Source organism: Myotis daubentonii, chromosome 3 (genome assembly GCF_963259705.1).
Source record: "Myotis daubentonii chromosome 3, mMyoDau2.1, whole genome shotgun sequence".
In the NCBI taxonomy this organism is placed as follows: domain Eukaryota; kingdom Metazoa; phylum Chordata; class Mammalia; order Chiroptera; family Vespertilionidae; genus Myotis; species Myotis daubentonii.
This window is the reverse complement of record NC_081842.1, coordinates 142,685,242-142,705,411: the sequence shown is the minus strand read 5'-3', so window position 1 is coordinate 142,705,411 and position 20,170 is coordinate 142,685,242. Positions and strand designations below refer to the sequence as shown.

Sequence of the window (20,170 nt, the reverse complement as noted above, 5' to 3'; positions counted from 1 at the left end):
GCTTGATTAGGTTATCATGAGTTGTTGTTTCCTTCCCTGTATTACCCAGAACATGGAATCACTTCCCAGGCTGCCTAGGTGGGCAGGCTTGTCCTCAGAGCCACCAGGACAGGGCAGCACAGCAGCTTCCTGTGCTTCTGTGCAGAACCCGGGAGTGGATCTAACGGAGGGGTGGTCTGCGGGGAGAAGGCTTCTGTTGGTTTATTATATGCAAGGCAATGTGAGGAAGTCAGAACCGCATAAGAATGGAATCCGGGGCTTAACTCTTGATTCAAAACTACTGAAAGAAATAATGCAAGTAAATTAAATCTCTTCTCGGTTGTCATCTTTGGCTCACTAATTTATGCTTTCAAATACTTCCATTTTTGTGTATACATTTAGACAGTGTTGTCTACGAGAATGTAAACTGGGGGAGAAAAGACTTGCTTTTCTGTTACTCAGCTGTAGTGTAGGCAAAATATTTAGTTACACTGTGGCTTACAAGTGGTGAGAATAGCTAAAAATCTCCAAAGAGGAAGGAAGTAGCCAATTTTTAACCCCAGCTGTCACAACCAGAGATTATCAAAGGAACAGACTTCTAAGAAAAAGTTTTCCAGCCTATACTTTACCTGTAAGTTATTCATTTTCTCCTTATAAACAAGGAATAAATGTTCTCATCATAGGAAAGAAAAAGTACCCAAATTTTGGGGTACTTCCCATATTTTTGCATTTCCTTCAATTTGTACAATAGTAATTAAAAGGAAGGATATCTAACCCTAGCTGGTTTGGCTGCAGCATCACCTACAGACTGAAGGTTCCAGGTTCAATTCCCGTCAAGGGCACAGACCTCATTTGCAGGTTCCTCCCAGCCCGGGCACTGCAGGAGGCAACCAACCAATGTGTTTCTCTCACATGGGCGGTTCTCTCTGTCTTTCCTTCTCTCTAAAAAATCAATCGAAAATATCCCTGAGGGAGGATTAAACAAAACAAAAAAACAAAACAAAACAGTCCACCGGGGTTATCTAGGGAGATGGCAATATGAATATAAGTGCATATGCCTGCAAAGCTAAACGTTGAGAATAGTAGGTGTAAATGACTGACGTCTCTGCCGTACGTGGATCAGCATGCGCATGTCTGGTGTGGACAGGTGCGAGCCAGCACAGGATGTGGACTGGCGCGGGCTGTGGTCTCTGTGGGGCTCAGAAGCACCTCCCAGCTGACCAAGAACCAGGACAGGGACTGTTGGAGTTGCGTAATGACAGAGTATCAGACAGGACACTTTGAGCAGTTAGTGACAGAAAGCAACCCACAAAGGGTGATTTATCTGGAGAGCAGAGGGCCATCCCCAGGACCCAGAGCCTGGGGTCCTATGGACTGGAGCCAGGAACCCAAACATTGCTAGTGCTCTTTCCAGCTCTCGCTCTCGCTCTCTCTCTCTCTCTAGCTCTCTCTCTCTCTCTCTCTCTCTCTCTCTCTCTCTCTCTCTCTCTCTCACACACACACACATGCTAAATATATATGTTTTTCTGTTTATAAAATAAAAATAATAATAGTACCAACTCCATGGGTTATTAATAGAATGAAATGACATATGTCAAGCCCTTAGAACAAGCCTGGAATATGAAAGCCTGCTGGTCACTAACATATATGTCACTGGAATAAAACCATAAAGACAACCCACTAAAGAAGGACACTGCTCATGCTATCCCCAGGCCCTCTACAGACACGGTGATCTGTGAAGTTACTTTCCATTTATTGTCTCTGCTCACGGCAAGCCTTCCAGCTTCTCCCTGCAGATACTCACGGGCTCTGAGGCTGCTCCGTGTCTTCCCGGGCCCTCACCCCAAAGGGAGTGTCTTTCTTGTTTTATGATCTAAAAGAATTTATTTCTCAAGTAAATAAACTTTTATTATAGGGTCACTATAAGGCCTCGGAGAGAGTTTCACTTAAAAGCTTACAGTGGGCAAAGCAGTATAACCTTTGCTTAACTTGCGAGACCTGGTCAGCCCCGTTTCTGAGCAGCCGCCCTCCACTCTGCAGCGGTCTGTCTCCTGCCCTCCGCTTCATGTCAATCAAGTTGCCCTCAGACACGCTTTAACCCATCAGAGCCTTTATGTGTCTAATAGTGCATTTCTAAAGCCTGGGTTTGCTTTCCCTCAGTTTTTTTTTTTCTTTAGATAAATCTTCTCTTTGCTTCATTACACAAAGCTTTCTGTCCCTATCTTGGTCCAACTAAATTCAGCAAATACCATTTGTGGTTCTATTAGATACCAATTACTGTTCTTGGTAACACTTGTTTTATTTCCTCTTTCTTTTCTGTGCCTTTAATTCTCTCTAAGTCTCCTTGAGAAAGGGAATCACAACTTTTAATACACAACTTTTTAATACTTAAAATTCTCTTAGTTGTTGCAAATACATTTTTTTTAAAATCTCCATTTATCAGAACCTTGTGTGAGAGCAAATTCCAATGGGGAAGGAGTTGTATATGCTTGACTATATGTCTGTAGTTAGTAAATTGTAGATGGCCCATTCTGTGGTATGGGTTCATTATTCTCAAGTCATCTTTTTTGTTGAATTTATCAAGTCCTGAGTTTTGAAGTAATTCTTCAGATAATTTTATTGAGAGATACCTGAATCAGATAGACCTGTCAACATTTATGGTCTGTATGTGGTTGCTGAAGGTGGGTAAATCGGTCAAGAACAGACTAAAAGAGCATTTCTAATTTAGGTGTACCTCCTTACCCTTTCATGGCTCTTAAAGTGAGAGTAATAATGCCTCATGTGCAGAACATAACAAGTTAATTAGTTGTCAGTAAACCTCTTTGAACGTGTTGCTATGTAACTAAAGAGAGGCATGTTTTAAGTAATTTATCATATAATTATAATCCATGGAAAGGCAAGGATCCACAGATAGGTACTATGTTTGCAGACATTTACCTAATTTTATTGCCTTGCATTCTTTTCAGAGAGAGAGTATTAGAATTCTGAGTCAATTTCTATAAAATGATATTTATTTATTAAATGGTTATTTTCTCGGAAGACATGTTAGGTCTTCTGCAGAATCAGAAGAGAGATGATTGAGGGAAAAGGTGAGGGGTCCATAACCTGAATCATCCATTCAAAAATCACATTCACTATTCATTCATTAATTCATCAATCATTTCTTGACTCTCTGTTGTATGTCAAATACGTACTATGAGCTGAGAACTCAAAGATTAAAAAGATAAAGCTGTGCCCTTAAAAAATTGACTGTCTATTGGAGGAGGCAAGCCTATCAATGAATAATACCATTAGGTGAGTCCTGATACAAAAATGTACAAATATTGTGAGAGGAGGACGGAATGAATGACTGCTGTGCTTGGTGGGGAGTTAGGAACATCTTTATCCAGGAGTCCTAAGGGATTCGTGGTTCAATGAGAAGACGGGGGCTAGAGAAGGTCATTTGTAGAAAAGAAAACTATAGTGGTTTGAAGAGTGTGGAATGTTCAGAAGGAGCTCAGCGAGACACACAGGTAAGATTGTGAGAGGGGAAACCTGGGATAAAGCTGAAAAGGTAAACAACAGAGTGGGAAAAGCCCTATATTTCATGCCATGGATTTCAGACTTTCTCTTGGAAAGAATAATTTAATTATATTAAATGGGGAAATGACCTGATCAGACTCTAACAGGAAATCATGGAAATACTTAGTGAATAAAACACTAAACCTCCAGAAATAATTGAACAATTGCCCTTCAGAGTAGCTTTTTAGGATGTTCATTGAAAAAAGGAATTTTTGTTCAAATAAATTTGAAGAAAACTACAAACTCAATTTTCTCAGAGAGACACATTATATACCAGAATTTATTAGTGGCTCTGTGAGGACCAGCATAAAGGATAGTTGTTGAACTCAGTATTTCCCAAACCTATATGGCCATAAAATATGGTTGTCAGAGGAAATATTGGACATCCAATTTAAAGTTGAATTTCAGATAAACAGCAAATAATGTTTTAATATAACTAAGGGATATTGCATGGAATATAGTATGTGGGATTAGAATTCTGAGGAACACTTGCACAACACGTTACACCTCAGAGATATTTTATGATGTGTCTCTGATGAGACAAGAAATGCACTCCAGCCCTAACCGGTTTGGCTCAGTGGATAGAGCGTTGGCCTGCGGACTGAAGGGTCCCAGGTTCGATTCCGGTCAAGGGCATGTACCTTGGTTGCGGGCACATTCCCAGTAGGGGGTGTGCTGAAGGCAGCTGATCTGTGTTTTTCTCTCATCGGTGTTTCTAACTCTCTATCCTTCTTCCTTCCTCTCTGTGAAAAAATCATTAAAATATATTTAAAAAAGAAAAAAGAAAGAGAAATGCACTTCACTCCCAGGACTCCATACATTTTTAAGAGATCTGTTTGATGGAGTTTAAACCTCTTTATATTAATTGTGGTAGGTTCTAAATATTTGTTATCATTTTTTTTTGTAATGAGACTTTAAAATCTACTCTATTAGCAACTTTTAAATAGATGATACAGTATTATTAACTATAGTCACTGTGCTCTACATTACATCTTCGTGCCTTATTATTTTAAAACTGGAAATTTGTACCCTTTGACCACCTTTACCAATTTCACCTCCTCCCCAAGCCGTGCCTCTGGCAATCACCAATCTGTTCTCTGTATCTATGAGTTGTTTTTTTTATGACTTAAACTTTTTTACTGGTTAGAATTTAAAAGATGTCAACATTTCCAGCTGCTAAGAATGTACTAGACAAAATCAAGGAACCATGCTTTTGATATCTATGAAAAAGTAGATTGAAATGAGCTGCTTAGAAAATGTAGAAATTTCACTGTTGAAGCCCTTTGAAACCTTTCTGTTTTCTTTTTCTTCCTGTTTCTATGTCACATTCACTGGTTATCCGAAGAGGAAGAGACTGAAGAATTGTGGAAGGAATTTCTATTCATTCAAGCATCATATAACCTTAAGTCCTTTGGGGAAAGTAATTCTTGGCAAACATTCCAGGACCATGTATAAGTAGAAAAGGTTTCATAAAAGGACTCATTTTTAGTGTCTACTCCAGCCAAATCCCCTCGGATCTTATGCCAGAAATTTAGCATTTCTTTCTGGTGCTCAAGAGCAATTCCTAAGTTATAGGTTTCTATAGCTCTCTTCACGTGCGGTTTAAGAGCAGCTGCCTCAGTCACTGTCCATTTCTGCTTTTTCTTCAACATTTGGTCAATGGTGAGGATCTCAGTTGGGTAGCCGGAGGAGAGTCAACAGGCTTTATATTTGCTGCCTGTGTTTTCCAATCTCTTTTATGGAAAAAGTAGTTATCAAAGAAACTCAGAGGCTCCTTTCTCCTAAGCATTTCTAATTTATGCATGTCTTTGAATGGCTTTCCCATTACCAGCCCATCCACATTAGGGAACAACGGAAAGATGGTTAGTTTTGAATATGGGTTGTCTGAAGGAGGATTGCATCTCCTGAGCTCCTCAAGATATCTGCATAAATCCTTTTCTTTCATTATTGCAATCCGAGTAGCATTAGCAAAGGCAGTTGTGCTTGAGGTCAGAGGTGTGCACATGTCTGGCTTAAATCTCCTTTTTCCATAATCTGTAGGGGAGGGATTCCACAATATTCCTGCAGTGGTTTCTTGGAATTTCTTTGGAAATAGCTTACAAATTCTATTATAGCCTTTCTAGGTAAGGCTGAAATCGCTACAAGCTTTGATAGAATTTCAAACAACAGGATCCCTGGGTTGCCAGCAAAATCTAAACACTTGTCTTTTTCTGGAACCACAGCTCTAAGGAAGCGGTCCTTATCTGTTAGCACCTTTATAAAGTCTGAGAAATTCACTTTCCCATCTCGGTCAGTATCAGCATATTTTAATTCATTATAGACATCATGCTTGGTTAGATGCATTCCCACCTTAGCTAAAGTGCACATCATTCCATGAAAATCAATACGGCTGGTTTTATCCTTGGTAAAGAAGTTGTAGGCATCTTGGAAGGCTTGAATTTGTGAAGCTCTCAACTTCCTTTCTTTGCGCCCTAATTGGCATGGGAGAGATCCTGGTAAATCTTTATCCCTCTTGCCATGGGAGCTGGGTACTTTTGTTAGGGGATCCAGCTTAAATTTTTGCTTAATGTCAGAAACTGCCATGTGGCCAGTAACTCTGTCTCCAGTCCCATAACACCTCGCTCCGCTGCCTTCACGCGCTTCCGCTCTGTCGAGTTTTTTTGTTTGTTTGTTTGTTTTTTTAGGTTGTGGGATTTTTTTAGATTATACGTATACTAGAGACCCAATGCACAAAATTTGTGTGTGTGTGTGTGTGTGGGGGGGGGGGGGAGGCCCCTCAGCCCTGCCTGCACCCTCTCACAATCCGGGACTCCTAAACACCCACCTGCTGGCTCCTTACCACTTGGCTTGCTCCTTAGCGCTGCTGTGGAGGCCGGAGCGGCTCCGCCACCGCCACTGCGCTCGCCAGCTGTGAGTCTGACTTCTGGCTGAGCAGTGCTCCACCTGTGGGAGCACACTGACCACCAGGGGGTAGCTCCCACGTTGAGTGTCTGTCCCCTGGTGGTCAGCACGCATCATAGCGACCGATTGACCAGTCATTTGGTCACTTAGGCTTCTATATATATAGATTTCACTTAGCCTAATGCCCTCAAGGTCTATCCATGTTATTGCAAATGACAATATTTCCCTCTTTTTGTGGCTAAATTATATTTTATTGTATATATGTAGTATAGCATATAATCTTTAAAGTATCTTTCACATTTTCTTCATTTCTCAGTAACTATGCTAGTGTAATGAAAGCTGTCCTTGTCATTGATAAAAATGTAGGTATTCCCCTCCCAGTGATAGAGCTTAATTAATTAATTAATCTAACATCCAACACACATCTGTTGAGAGCCTACCACGTGCCAGGAAATGAGGATGCAGAAATGTACATGGAAAAGACTCCTCTGCCCTGTGTACGTTTATAGGACAGTGGGCAGCCCAAGCCCCACTGTGCTCCTTTGAATGGAGCTGAGCACTCTAGCTTCTCCACCATCTGGCTCCAGACAATTTGTGTAGCCCCATCTCCCACCATCCCACAACTTCCCTTTTCCCTAGCCTATGTACAGGCCCAGGACATGCCAAGATTTTGTACTTCCATACTTTTTCACGGACTATGGCCTCTCCCTAGAATGCCCCTGCTCTCTCCTCCCTTCTTCATCTTCTTCACATCATTCTTGGCTTTTAAGATTCTTGGAAGCATTTCCTGACACCACCTCCCCCTGTCTGATTGGAAGCCATTTTATTTTTGTACTCCGAATATTCCTCCATATTCAAGTATAACTCTATCATAACACTTACCAAATAAACTTGCTGTAATTGCTGGTTTATTTAAGTCTTCTCCCCCATATTAGCCTATTAGCTACTTGAGACATTTCATGTCATTTTATTCTTACCACCTAACACCACCCCAGCTAGATATTTTGTGTTTGTTGAATGATAAAATACCTTTCTGTCTTATAGCAATGGAATCTCATCCATTCTCTTCTGCTGTCATCACTATACTAAATTATTCTGAAATGAATTGTCAGTAAGAAGATGTCATTAATTATTTTCCATCTATAGCACACCAAGTTGAAAGACAAAAGAAAAACTTTAAACACCCTCTGAAAATAATTGTAAGTAGTGCGCCTTAACTGGTTGCTGAAAACTATAACCAAGGCCATGCCTGAGGTAGTCAGGAGGACGCTGCTTGACCCGCAAAAGCTCTTTGTCAAAGAGACCACTTCATAAATAATCACGATGGTTCTCAAATGGCAACTGTGGCCCCAACCAAGGAACAATATTTACATCTTCTCAGAGTGGTAACACGGCTGGGCTTGCCTTGGTGGGTATAGTCACAGCCCACGCTCAAGTAAGAATTCTTTTGCATAGTATCACCTGCAAATGGCAAATGCCAGAAGGAAAGTTAGAATTATCCTGTTAGAAGATAATGGAGTAATAGTTTGTTTAATTATGACTTTATTGAAATGAGTTAAGAATGAACATGTAAGCATACCTCTTCTATGTCTTTTTTTTTTTCTATTCCATTTCTATAGTACCCATCTCTCCTGATCCCATTTTACTACCCAACCAAAATGGGTGCATTGACACAGTGGGGCCCTAGTTGGAAGGCTGAAGCCCTTAGAATGGAAAGAATGGCTTCCATGGCAAGGAGCTTATGCTGTGTCCCTTGCGGATCCAAAGAGAAATGTGTTTCCCCCACCTCTCTTAGTCACATCCCTAATTTTGAGTAGTTGTTTTAAAATCTCAGCCACTAAGACTAAAATGCAACCCGGCCATCCAAACAACTTGCATATGCCCTGGGAGGCTTGACCTGGAGACCTAGGTGATAATGGGGTTTCTCACTGGTCATAATTTGGGATTGTTGGGCTGGGAAGGTGAGTGAGGGCTGGAGAAGAGCATCAGTGGCACACACTGCAGTGTTAAAAAATGCCTGTAGAGTTTCTGCACTAAGCTTTCGAAGTTCAGTTCAGTTTAGGGAGCATTTATAGGGCATTCCTGGTGTGGCAAAACCAGGTGCTAGAGATATAATAGTTTGCAAGGTAGATACAGTCCCTGGCCTCCTAGCGCTTGTGAAGAAGTAAATACAGGAGATACAGACACGTGATAAGGGGCTCATGAGATGCGTAAAGACCATCCTGGTAAAGAGGATATAACAGCCTGCTATCAGAGAAAACAAGTGGAACTGGCCAACCCTTTTGTATAGAAGGGTAGATCGCTGCCTGACTTACCTTGCTCTGGTGAAAGATCAATGTCAAGGATCTAGGAAGAGCAATGTCAAGGATCCGGAAAGAGCAATGCCAAGGATCCTGGAAGAGCAACGTCAAGGATCTACATTGGACAACAGAAAATCTATAGCTCAGATGGACTTTCTTTTCTCAGCTTCACTAGGCACGAAGAATAAGAGAGCAAACAGATCCCGTGGTGGTGGGACCAGTGATGGCAGGGGTCAGGGTGAGCAATGGCAGGGAGTGTCCGTGGTGCTAGTGTGACAGCCAGACTGCGTTCCAGCAGTTAGGACATAGAGGGCAACTTGACGTTGTACTGGAAAGCCAAGGCAATTAGCAGCCAAGAGAGGCTGCAGAGAGAGTGGGAGCCACATGGCACATTAGGACAAGGAAGAGCAACCTGAACAATGGCTAGGGTTTGTGAAAGGATTTACCTGTGGCACCTGCACTCCATTGGAATGGAAGAAATGAAGGAAGATATGGTCCCCTTTTCTGAAGACTTTGGGTGGGGCTGTGGCTGTTTGTCACTGGAAAAGAACTATCCTTAGAGGGTTGGGTCTCATCTGGTGAGAGTGAACGTACTCTCTTCAAGATGTTCTTTTACCACTAAGAGTGCCCAAACAAATAAGGCGATGGGATTTAATGTCTATTTTAAAACATTCATTGAAGCAAAAAACCCGAGTAATATTGCGGTGAAGCTAAGAAAAGTAAAATATATCCTACCCACTTTCGGAGAAGACTTTCAAAACATCTGTATTCGTAGTAAATTGGAATTTTACAACGGTGTTCCCCAAGATTGCTGTTAGGATCAAGCACAAACAAGATCCTGTGATAATAAGATTCCCTGGCAACAAGGCCCCTTAAATAGTGTTAGAGTTACTATAAAACAGAATTCTGTAGTGTGCCAGGATGCATTTAATCACACTTTGGTGTCTATTTGTATTTTTATAACTGGTAAAGCAGCAAGGCCGGTGAGTATGGGAGCCCAAGATAGTTACGATAGTGCTAGCCAGTGCAAATTTTGGGATTTACTAAACATTTTTTTTAGAATTAAAGATGCTTAAATATTTTGATAGTGCTCTCTCTAAAATAAATAGACATACAGAAAATTCATTCATTTGATAAATGCTCAGACCCCACAATGTCCTTTCATAAAGACACTTAGATAAAAGAGTCTGGAAATTTAAATAAAATGAGCAGCTGTCACTAGAGTTACTTCTAGAAATCATAATCTAGCCTGACACCTTTATTTTCCTTTACACTAAATATTATAGACACTCTTCTGGTATTGTTATGAATTATTGGCATTAGGTTGAAAATTTCTCTAGAATATAGCGCATAACAACCTCTTTAATGACTGAAAAATAGTTATGTGTCAAAGAAAGAACCCTTGATTACTGACCAAATTCAGGTCACTTGTCATCATAAAAGTAATAAATAAGTAATCAATGGATTGAAATACATGGTCTATTCAGCCCACTTCCAACATTTGCAGGGCCAGATAAGAGTACAAATGGAGGCCCACATGTCATAGGTCTAAAATTTATAAAGCAAGCTATCAACCTGCTAAACAAAATATGTTCTCCTTCTATATTGATGAAAGTACTTTCACGGTGGGAAGTTCATTCAAAGCCAAATTTAAAATTCTTGGACACCTGGAGTTGTACTCCTGCAATCCCCCAGGCCACCCCTATTCTCTTCTCACTACAAGCTTCATCCTGGAGTGTGGGGCCTTGTGCCACATGGCACATGTGGACACCCTACCCTTGCACATACAAGCTCTATTCCCCTCCCGCCATCTCTCCCAGCAGCCATTCATGGCCACCCACAGGCTAGGAGTGGGTATTCTGTCTGTTCTGTCTGCCCTTGGGCCAGACCCAGAGAATAATCCAGTACAGGCCCTGGAAGAGGGCTCAGGGGCATTTGGGAAGGAAATTACAGGGTCTTGGGTACCTGGAGTGTAATCTAGAAGAGAGGTCATGATCTCCAGGTTGGTGTACCCCTTTGGCCATGAAGGGAGGATATGACTGGAGAAGAGCAAGAGTGAGCTCTCTAACATATGGGTCCAGGGCAGGAGCCTTCTTGCCCACATCATAGGATGGGTACTAGGTAACTTCCTTGCACTTGAATAAGGGCTGAAACCACACCACTGCTATTTAACAGTGTTCTCCTCTCTCAGAGTGACTTGCTTACTTCCCTAGGATAAACGCCAGGACATGCCATTATCCAGGAGAAAATAGCCCAGGAGAAGGCAGGGTAGCTTCCAGATATCACTGGAAGTTTGGGCTGCAGAGAGGATATTGAAAGATGGGAATTGGCTCTAGCCGGTTTGGCTCAGTGGATAGCACACCAGCCTGTGGACGGAAGGGTCCTGGGTTTGATTCAGGTCAAGGGCACATACCTCGGTTTCAGGCTCCTCCCCAGCCCGGGTCCTAGTCAGGGCTCCTGCAGGAGGCAACCAATCCATGTATTTCTCTCACATTGATATATCTCTGTCTTTCCCTCTCTCTTCCACTCTCTCTAAAAATCACTGGAAAAATATCCTTGGGTGATGATTAACAATAACAACAAAACAAAACAAAACGAAAGATGGGAACTGAAACCACCTGTTTACTTTTTGGATCCTTCTTCAAACATGGCAGACTTTCTGTAGACCCCTTCCCAACGCTGCCTGTGCATCTTGCTCCTTTGTCATCTCTCCCCTTTAAAGGATTCAAGCAGGGCTGGTTGTGCTAGGCCATCTCCCCCTCTCTCTGATAAGCATCTCTTAGCTCTTGCCTTCAGTATCTCCCTGTCTGACATCACAGTTTCTTTGTGGTCAAAGCCTAACCTGAATATTCTGAAACCCAGTATGTGCCTTTCGCCCACATAATGTCAATTCATCTTCCTCTCTTACCTGCTGCTGAGTGACTCATCTGGGGGTGGAGTGGGGAGCCAGACACACCTGAAAAAATGTGCCTTTTGGATCCTGGAGATTTAATTGCTCTGTACTTTGCATTTGATTTTACTATCCCACCAATGTAATCAGAGATGAGAATAAAGCTACTTGTTGACATTTCCTCATTTGGGAATTAGAAAATGGAAAGAAGAACTATTTTTTTTTTCCTGGTAGGGGCATCTCCCTTTCACTTGTACTGTGCTCTTTAGAGCATTTCCTGCCAGGGCAATTTCAAGTTCAACTTGTTTTTTAAAGTTATGAATCATATCGGTGACTCAAAGCCAATTTTAAGAGAGGAAAAAAAGCTAAGCTGACTGTCTATAAAGAATCAAACCGAGTAGCAACTATGCAATGTTATTCTTGGAACTTTTGGCAAACAGCCACTAATACATTACCCATTCATTCATTCAGCAAAAATATGTTGAAGTAAAAATATACTCACTGGATGATGTCATATATAAATTCTCTTTTCTGAAAGGCATAGGTTTTTGTGTTGGATTTTCATTTTCACACAGGGAAAACAAAATTAGAAGTAGTAGTTACTATAAATTTGTCAATTGTGTTGCTATTTCAAAGAGAGAGAGAGAGAGAAAGAGAGAGAGAGGGAGGATATGAAGTTCCTCAACCCAGACATACTTTGATAATGAACTGATACATTAACCCTGTATTTTCTAAACCACAGGCCTGGGAGGAACCTCAAAGGTCAGACATACAACTTTTCCACTCCACTAGTGAGAAAGGGAGTCCCCGAGGGTGGGTGAACCACTGCTGGAGGCTGCACAGCTGGTGGGCCTGTGGCAGAGCCAGGCCTGCAGTCCGGATCGCCCATCTTTCTATGAGCAAGTGCCTTCTCCAGGAGCAATCAGGTTAGCTTTTACATACTTATTATGACAGCAAGGCCCTTTCTCTGGTGCTGTATTACTTCATGTTCATACATCTTTGTAAGATAGGTATTAGTATCTACTTTAGAGAAAGGGAAAGCAAGGCTAAGAGAAACTGTCACTTGACCAGTGATTCCTGACTGGCCAGTGGCAGAGGGGGGATGAGAAAAGGCACTGTTTCCACGCCACAGCACACTTTGCCCTGCGGCACACTGCCAGGGAGCGTCTTCCTGTGGTTGTCATCTTTCTCTATATAACCAAGACCAAATGGGGATGCATGAGCATCTACTCCCAAATCGATATGTTTGTCCATTGGGTCACTTGTTCTTTCATTCATTCTTCTCTGTGTGAAGCACCGAGTCAGGTGCTATGGGAGGTAGAAAGAATGGGTAAGATATAAAGCTGCTCCTGAAGAAATCCAGTGTCTACAAGGAGATGCAGAATTTGTTCACAAATAACTGTAGTACAAGACAGCATATAGCAACAAATTAAAAGAGTAGAAAGTGTAACAGGAATTCCCGTGTTGGAGGAAAGTAAGATAATGTTGTACTGTTCAGGAGGTTTAAGAATTCTGCAAAGAAAATATCTTGGAGAGATTGAGTTGTATTCTTTGACCTGTAGGTGGGGAAAGAGAGCACTTGCTTAAGGAGATTTCCTTTGAAAATGGGCTTACAATGCTTTATCCAAGAATTGAATAATGAATTGATGAACTTAAGGGGAAGATGAAGAAGTGTGTATTTTCCAAATGGATCCTTAGAAAATAACAAAAAACCTTCTAAACTTCTGGGCAGTGCAGTCCTCTAAGTTGTAAAAATTAAATGCTAACTAAAATTTTGCCAATAACTAAAAAATGCATAGTTATTCCCTTTGCTGGGCTCTCACCATGAGACCTGTAAATCTGGATTAATTGGTTCATGAGTAAACATTTAGATTTTGATGGAAATGAATAACAAGTCAGTTGAATAGGAAAAGATTCAGTTGGGCAAGAGCCACACTCAATTATTTTTGCTGGGATTTTTGCTGGGGTTTTTGCAACACTAAATGGCTACTCTGTGGGGGAAATAACATATAAAATAAAATATCTTAATTTGTGAAAATGCACAACATCTTCCTGATATCTCAGGGAATTTTAAACTTTAATAACTTAGATTGAAGGTAGGTGGGAATTTCAAAGTAAATTTAGATCTATTTGGGTTTGTTTGTTTGTTTTGGTCACAATCCAATAGCAAAATGAATTCTAATTCTGCTTTTGAGATTTCTTTGAAAAATGAAAAAAAAAGCACTAAAACAGGAAGGAAAACATGCCCTAAGATGAGCTAAGTTAAAGCCCATTGCAACACGAGAAGAAAAATTTCACTTTGCCTTTGGATGCTGTTTCCAGATTTATTACTACCATGCTCACAACCTGGTAGTCAAGGTTCAAGTTCAAAGAATAACAATAACTGCAGGAAGAGGTAGAGAGAGGACATCAACTACATCTATGATATTTCATTTCCTTATAAACATCTGAGGCAAACATGGGGACATGAGAACAATCTGGATGGTGGTAACCAGGGCCTGTAATTTTGTTCTCCCTCCTTTATCATTTGTTTGATATGCCTCATAACAAAACAACCTGCACACAGGCTTTATGAAGACTGATCCTTTTTAAAAGTAATCAAATCATTCTGCACACCCACCGTCATATCAGCATTTTAATTTATCACAGGGGAAAATACACCACAAAAATGACAGTATAAAGTGACTAGAACTTATATCGAATTAGTGGAGATAGGGAGGGTGACTCGTAGAGAAGTGGGAACTTTGCAGGGGCAAGATTCTGGCTGTTCTTCCGAGTCCCTGGAGCTTGTTGATGCTGTGGGGAGGCTTATGGTGGGGGCAGGGCAGGGAGAGATACTGGTTGTCTTCCCTCAGAGGAGGGTCCTTCACTGCTGGGCATTGGCTTTGCTTATTCTGCGTGGATTTGGCTACCAGAGAACCAAGGAGTGCCTTTTTCTAGGAAAGGTGTCCCACCCACAGAACTGGGGTATCTCTCACATACTTTGTGAAAAGTCACATTGGTTTAGATCTTCAGAAGAACAGGGAGGAAAGGCCATATGTCTGATACCAAACTAGGATACCTGACTATCTTCTACTAAAACTTGTCCTCTTTCCGTCTCATAGTGATTTTGATATGAGGGCAGGAGATTTAGCTGTAGGAAGCCTTACCTAAAAGGATGGTGGTTAAGGGAAAGTACTTTAGAAAAAGTCCAACTCTCTCATGATGGTCTCAGTCCACCGTTCACATTCTGAGACTTGACAGGTCTGCTGAGGACAATCTATTAAATGCTAGGCTTGGGGTTTCTGGTAGGTATCAGGGATAGTTACAGGCAAATTTGTAAAATAGGTGAGGAGTGTTCTGATATGAGACACCCAGTGCTTCTGACAAGATGCTTGCTGTGCTAAGCATTTTTTCCTGTGTGTTATCCTATTTAGTTCTCATACCACGCTTTCTGGTCAGGAGTTTCTCTCCAATTCTAATTAAAAGGAAATAGGCTCAGAAGTTCAAATAATGTGCCAACAGCCACTTCGTAAATGGTATAACCCGGGTCTGTCTGATGCCACAGGTTATGCTTTTTGAAAATATCTCATATCGCCCCCCTCCCTTCATAATCACCCTTGGAGACTTGAATCTTGCCTTGTGTACTTTTTGAGAGAGATGGAGATGGATAGAGATTTGGAAATGGAGAAGAAGGGCCAAGTGACCGCTTTAGGACGGGAGTAAAATGTTCCTCCCCCTCTCCATGTCTCGTCCCTCTGCATCCTACATCCTCAGATGTCTTTGGGGACATTGTCATTGTGTGGCACCCACTCTCCATCTCCATCAGCGGCATCCCCTCCATGTACAGGGTGTGCAGGTCTCTCTTATCTGCTGAGAAGCTCCCCTCTGTCCGTCCCGGCATCTTTTTAACTACCACCCAATATGAGCGCTACTAGGCACATGTGGCTGGTGAGCACTTAAAATATGGCGAGTGTTACCGAGAAACGGTATTTTACATTTTATTTAATTAATTCTCATTTTAACTTAAACAACTGAAGCAATGTAAACTATTTCTCATTAAACACAACACTACCATCCTGGTAGAACTCTATTTCATTTTAACCATTGCATCACATAAGATACAATTATATAGGCCATGTGTCATGTGTGTGGGATCTAGTATTGCACATAAACATAAATACATCACCTATCTAATTGATTAATGGATCGACTGTGTGAATTATATTACATGTACCAATATAACACTATAATGTGTTTATTTGAATACTAGAGGCCCAGTGCATGAAATTTGGGGGGGTTCCTCAGGGGGGTGCACTCAGGGGGGTTCCTCAGCCCGGCCTGCACCCTCTTGCAGTCCAGGAGCCCTTGGGGGATGTCTGGCTGACAGCTTAAGCTGGCAGTTGGACATCCTTAGCACTGCTGCGGAGGAGGGAGAGGCTTCTGCCACTGCCGCTGCGCTCGCCAGCAGTGAGCCCAGCTTTTGGCTGAGTGTCACTCCCGCTGTGCTGTGGGAGCACACTGATTACCAGGGGGAAGCTCCTGCGTTGAGCATCTGCCCCCTGGTGGTCAGTGCGCATCATAGTGACCAGTTATTCCGCTGTTTAGTCAATTTGCATATTAGCCTTTTATTATATAGGATTTTATGCAGAGAGTACAAGTTACAGTGATACCTATGTGCATCATAATTGGTAAATACATTTACCTAATTTTTAAATTATAATATCGTTAAACCTTTTTTTTTAGTAGTCTGTCTCATAGTTATTGGTGAATAAGTCTTATGTCCTCTATTAAGCACTGAAAATCTTAAGGGGCAAATCTATAAGTATGGGAAAAATTTAAATTTAAAATATTACTAATACAGAAGAGAGATATGGAACCTAATACTATAACTAGGACAGTGATTAAAAAACCCCCCAAAAGATCTATGTCATAAATTTCACAATCAGTGGTAGTTGCAATTTGCTGCCAATAGAGCAAAATGAAAAAGCTGTCATGTGAGAAACACACACACATGTTGTTCTGATCATATGACTGTTGAATAGTATTTCCTAAGGTGAGTTCCACAAAACATTAATCAGGAGAGATGTTCATAAAAGAAAAAAAAAAAGGATTTGTATTCAAGTAATTTTTGGAAGGGGTGAATATTTTACTCCTTTATTAGAGATCCACAATGTAACTTAGCATATTAAAAGCATTGCAATATCTGGTAAAAAGGAAAAATTTAAAGCTTGATTTAACTCAGTTTCCCTACATTAACATTAAATCTTACTTTAAAAAAAGTTTTTATTGATTTTTAGAGAGAGAGAAAGGGAGAGGGAGAGAGAAAGAAACATGGTGCTGAGAGAGAAACATCAATCAGCTACCTCCTACTGGGGATGGACATGTGCCCTGACCGGGAATCCAACTGGCGGCCTCAACCAACTGAGCCACCCTGGCTAGGGCTAAATCTCACATTTTATTTTATCTGTTCAGATTACCTATTGGAGAATGACACTACCAATGCAAGAAAGTTTCATGACTCTTGTTCTCAGATAGTAGATAAAGCTCTGGTCAGGGAGGCCTTGGCTAGTGCCCTGGCGGAATGTGGGCTTGCCCCTTATAAATGATGCAGGCAGAATTCTCTGACCTTTGATGGAGTACACAGAAGAATAAATACAATTCAGATTAAATAAATAAAGCTTCAGGAAGCTGAGAATATGGCAGTTGCTTTTGGTAGTGTCACTTTGAGGTGACAGTCAGTCTGGAGGGAAACCAGTCAAGAGGTAGCATGAATCACAGAGAGGATCACATATTTTGACCCAGTGGGAATTTGTCTACGAAAATAGCCCCAAAGAGTTTTTTAAGCCTACGTGTTCAAATACAATTATAGCAGGGATATGGAAAGCAGGGGAAAGTCTTAGGTAACCCAAATGTTCAAGAGGAGGGAAAAGCTTAAGCAAATGGGAACTATTTCTCCACAAACTACCCTGTAGTCTTCAAAAATGATCAACTTGAATTCATGTTGTTATGTGGAAATTATATACACCAGGATGTTCATTTCTCCCTTAATTTCATGGGCTCCTAATTTCAGACTTGTGACATCTGTGCTCAAAACATGGTATCTCTACATTTCCTCAACCTCATTCTATTAACTTCCAAAGCAGTACTGAGCAACATAGAATTTCCTGGCAGTCTTGGAGAAATAAAAACCGAAATCTCCCTTCTCTAATTCTTATTCTACACATAGAGAAATCCCCTGACACAACAGATTACCGTGTAGCCTCCCACATCTTTTCCTTGCATATACAAACGTATTTATTTTCCTTTCCACATAAATTGGCTTATATTACACACAGCATTCTGCAATTTTCTTTTTACATGTAATCATATATCATAGAGACCTTTGTATACATGGTGAGGCAAAAGCAGGTTTACAGTTGTACATATAGGAAATAACACAATAATTAATAAATTATAATACAAGAATAAACTTTGTTTCTCACACTCAAAACTGTAAACCTATTGTTTGCTCCACCCTGCACTTATAGACCTGTTTCCTTTCAATGGCTGCATGTTCATTCATATGGTTTATTCAGTCCTGGATATTGATGGACATTTAATTATTTCCAGTTTTGTAATATTTCAAACAGTGCGATACACATTGATCCATGGTGTCAGTGACCTTATGCTGATCAGGATGAATAAGAGGTGCTGAGAAAACTGGAAGCCTTGGTGACACACATGTGCTCTAGAGGATGAAAATAAACCCTAGAGATTCAGGGACCTGCCATTCAGGACGGTTTTGAGGGGTCTAGTGGACGAAGGTGTGTTGGTAGGTAACCCCCAAAGTAAAGGCTAATTGCTACACCTTGCGCCCCCTAACACAAAGAAGGGAGCACAGTGCCTGGCGGGCCTCTATGAGTTCTAGAGGCAGTTTATTCTACACTTGGGAATATGGCTACAAATCACCACCGGGAGCATTGGGAGGCTGCCAGTTTTGAAGAGGTCCTGGTACAGGAAAGGCCTCCAATAGCCCTTGCCACCTAACAGATCCTGTGGTGTTGGCAGTATCAGCGATTGAAAAAGTTGCAGTGTGGATTTTAAACTTTTTTTAGTAGTCTCTCTTATAGTTATTGGGAAATAAGTCTTATGTCAAGCCCTAGGCAGGAGAAACACAAAGCAGGCCTCTAGGGTTCTGAATCAAGGCTATGCCATTGCCACAAAAATTATATGCCTTTTGAAAAACAGCTCCTGGCATATTATTGGGTCCAGGTAAAGATGGAGCACCAGGTAGCTTTGTGACTACAACTGCCAGTTAGGATGAGTTTATAGGAACATAAAACTGTGAAGTCAGACAGGCCCAGGTGCAGCCCATGATAATATTGAAATAGTGCATCTGAGATTGAACCTGAGCAAGACCAGTGGGCATGAGTAAGCTCAGAAGTAAGTGGCCTCAACCTCTGTCACCTGCCACAATTTCACTAGCGCTCTCCCTAGCTCCACCTATAAGATAGGCCCTATATAGCCAGTGAAAGAAGAGGGGGAAAGCCCAAAATTGGTTTGTGAGTGATTGGCTCATGATGTTGGTACCCATGAGACTGGATAGCAGCTACATTATAGCCACACTCAGTTTGGCCTTGAAAGATAGTAGGTGGAAATCTTCTCAAATGGGAAAAGCTTGTTACCTACTTTGTGTGGAAGGAGAAGTGGCTCTACATGACTATTCACAGATTCCTTGGCCATAGTCAATGGCCTCGCCAGATGGTCAGGAGCTTGGAAGAAAAAGAACTGGAAGATCAGAGACAAGGAGGTCTGGATTTAAAAGCGTGTAGATGGACAGAAAATGTGAAGATTTTGTATCACATATTAATACCCATCAGAAAGTATCAACCATGGGACACACATTAACAACCAAGTAGGCAAAATGATTCCAGCCTGTTGACATTGGTAGGACCCTATTATTGGCCATTATAGGACTGGGCACATGAGTGGTGTGGCTATGAGCTTGGGCTTTTGTTCATCAAGGTCAAAAGAGATACTGATTCCTCTGAACGTCCAACTTTGTTATTTTAGATTCTTTGAGCTTCCATATCAGTTTTTTTAAGCATATAAATTTAAACAAAAAGAGCCCAAATATACCAGTAGAAGGGAATTTTATTAAATCTGTAGGGCAATTTGGGAAGAATTGCCATGTTAATAATATTTGTGAGCCTTTCAATCCATGAATGAGGTATAATCTCTCTATTTAGATCTTCTTTAATTTTTCTCTGTTTCTATATGTTTTGTAGTTTTCAGTGTAAATATCTTGGACAATTTGGATAAAATTTTTATAACCTTTCTTTTTATTTTCCCCTTTTAGATAACCAGAAAAAATTATTCAGAAAATAATTGGCCATATCTGTAGCCTGCAAAGTATAGCTTCCACAAGTAAGATGCTTTGGGTAGAGCAGAGACAGAAATAATTTAAGTAGCAAATAAGAATATCCAATTTTTAATGTGTATATTTATGACTATAATTGTGCAAAATGTTTACAAAAAGAAATAATGGAAAGAATGAAAGAGGGGAAGATGGCAGCAG

At 41.0% G+C, this 20,170-nt stretch overlaps 1 pseudogene; it reads right to left on the bottom strand.

Annotated features, from left to right (window-relative positions):
• Positions 1-4,807: 4,807 nt before the first annotated feature.
• On the bottom strand, positions 4,808-6,132 carry LOC132229426 (EF-hand calcium-binding domain-containing protein 3-like; annotated as a pseudogene).
• Positions 6,133-20,170: the final 14,038 nt, after the last annotated feature.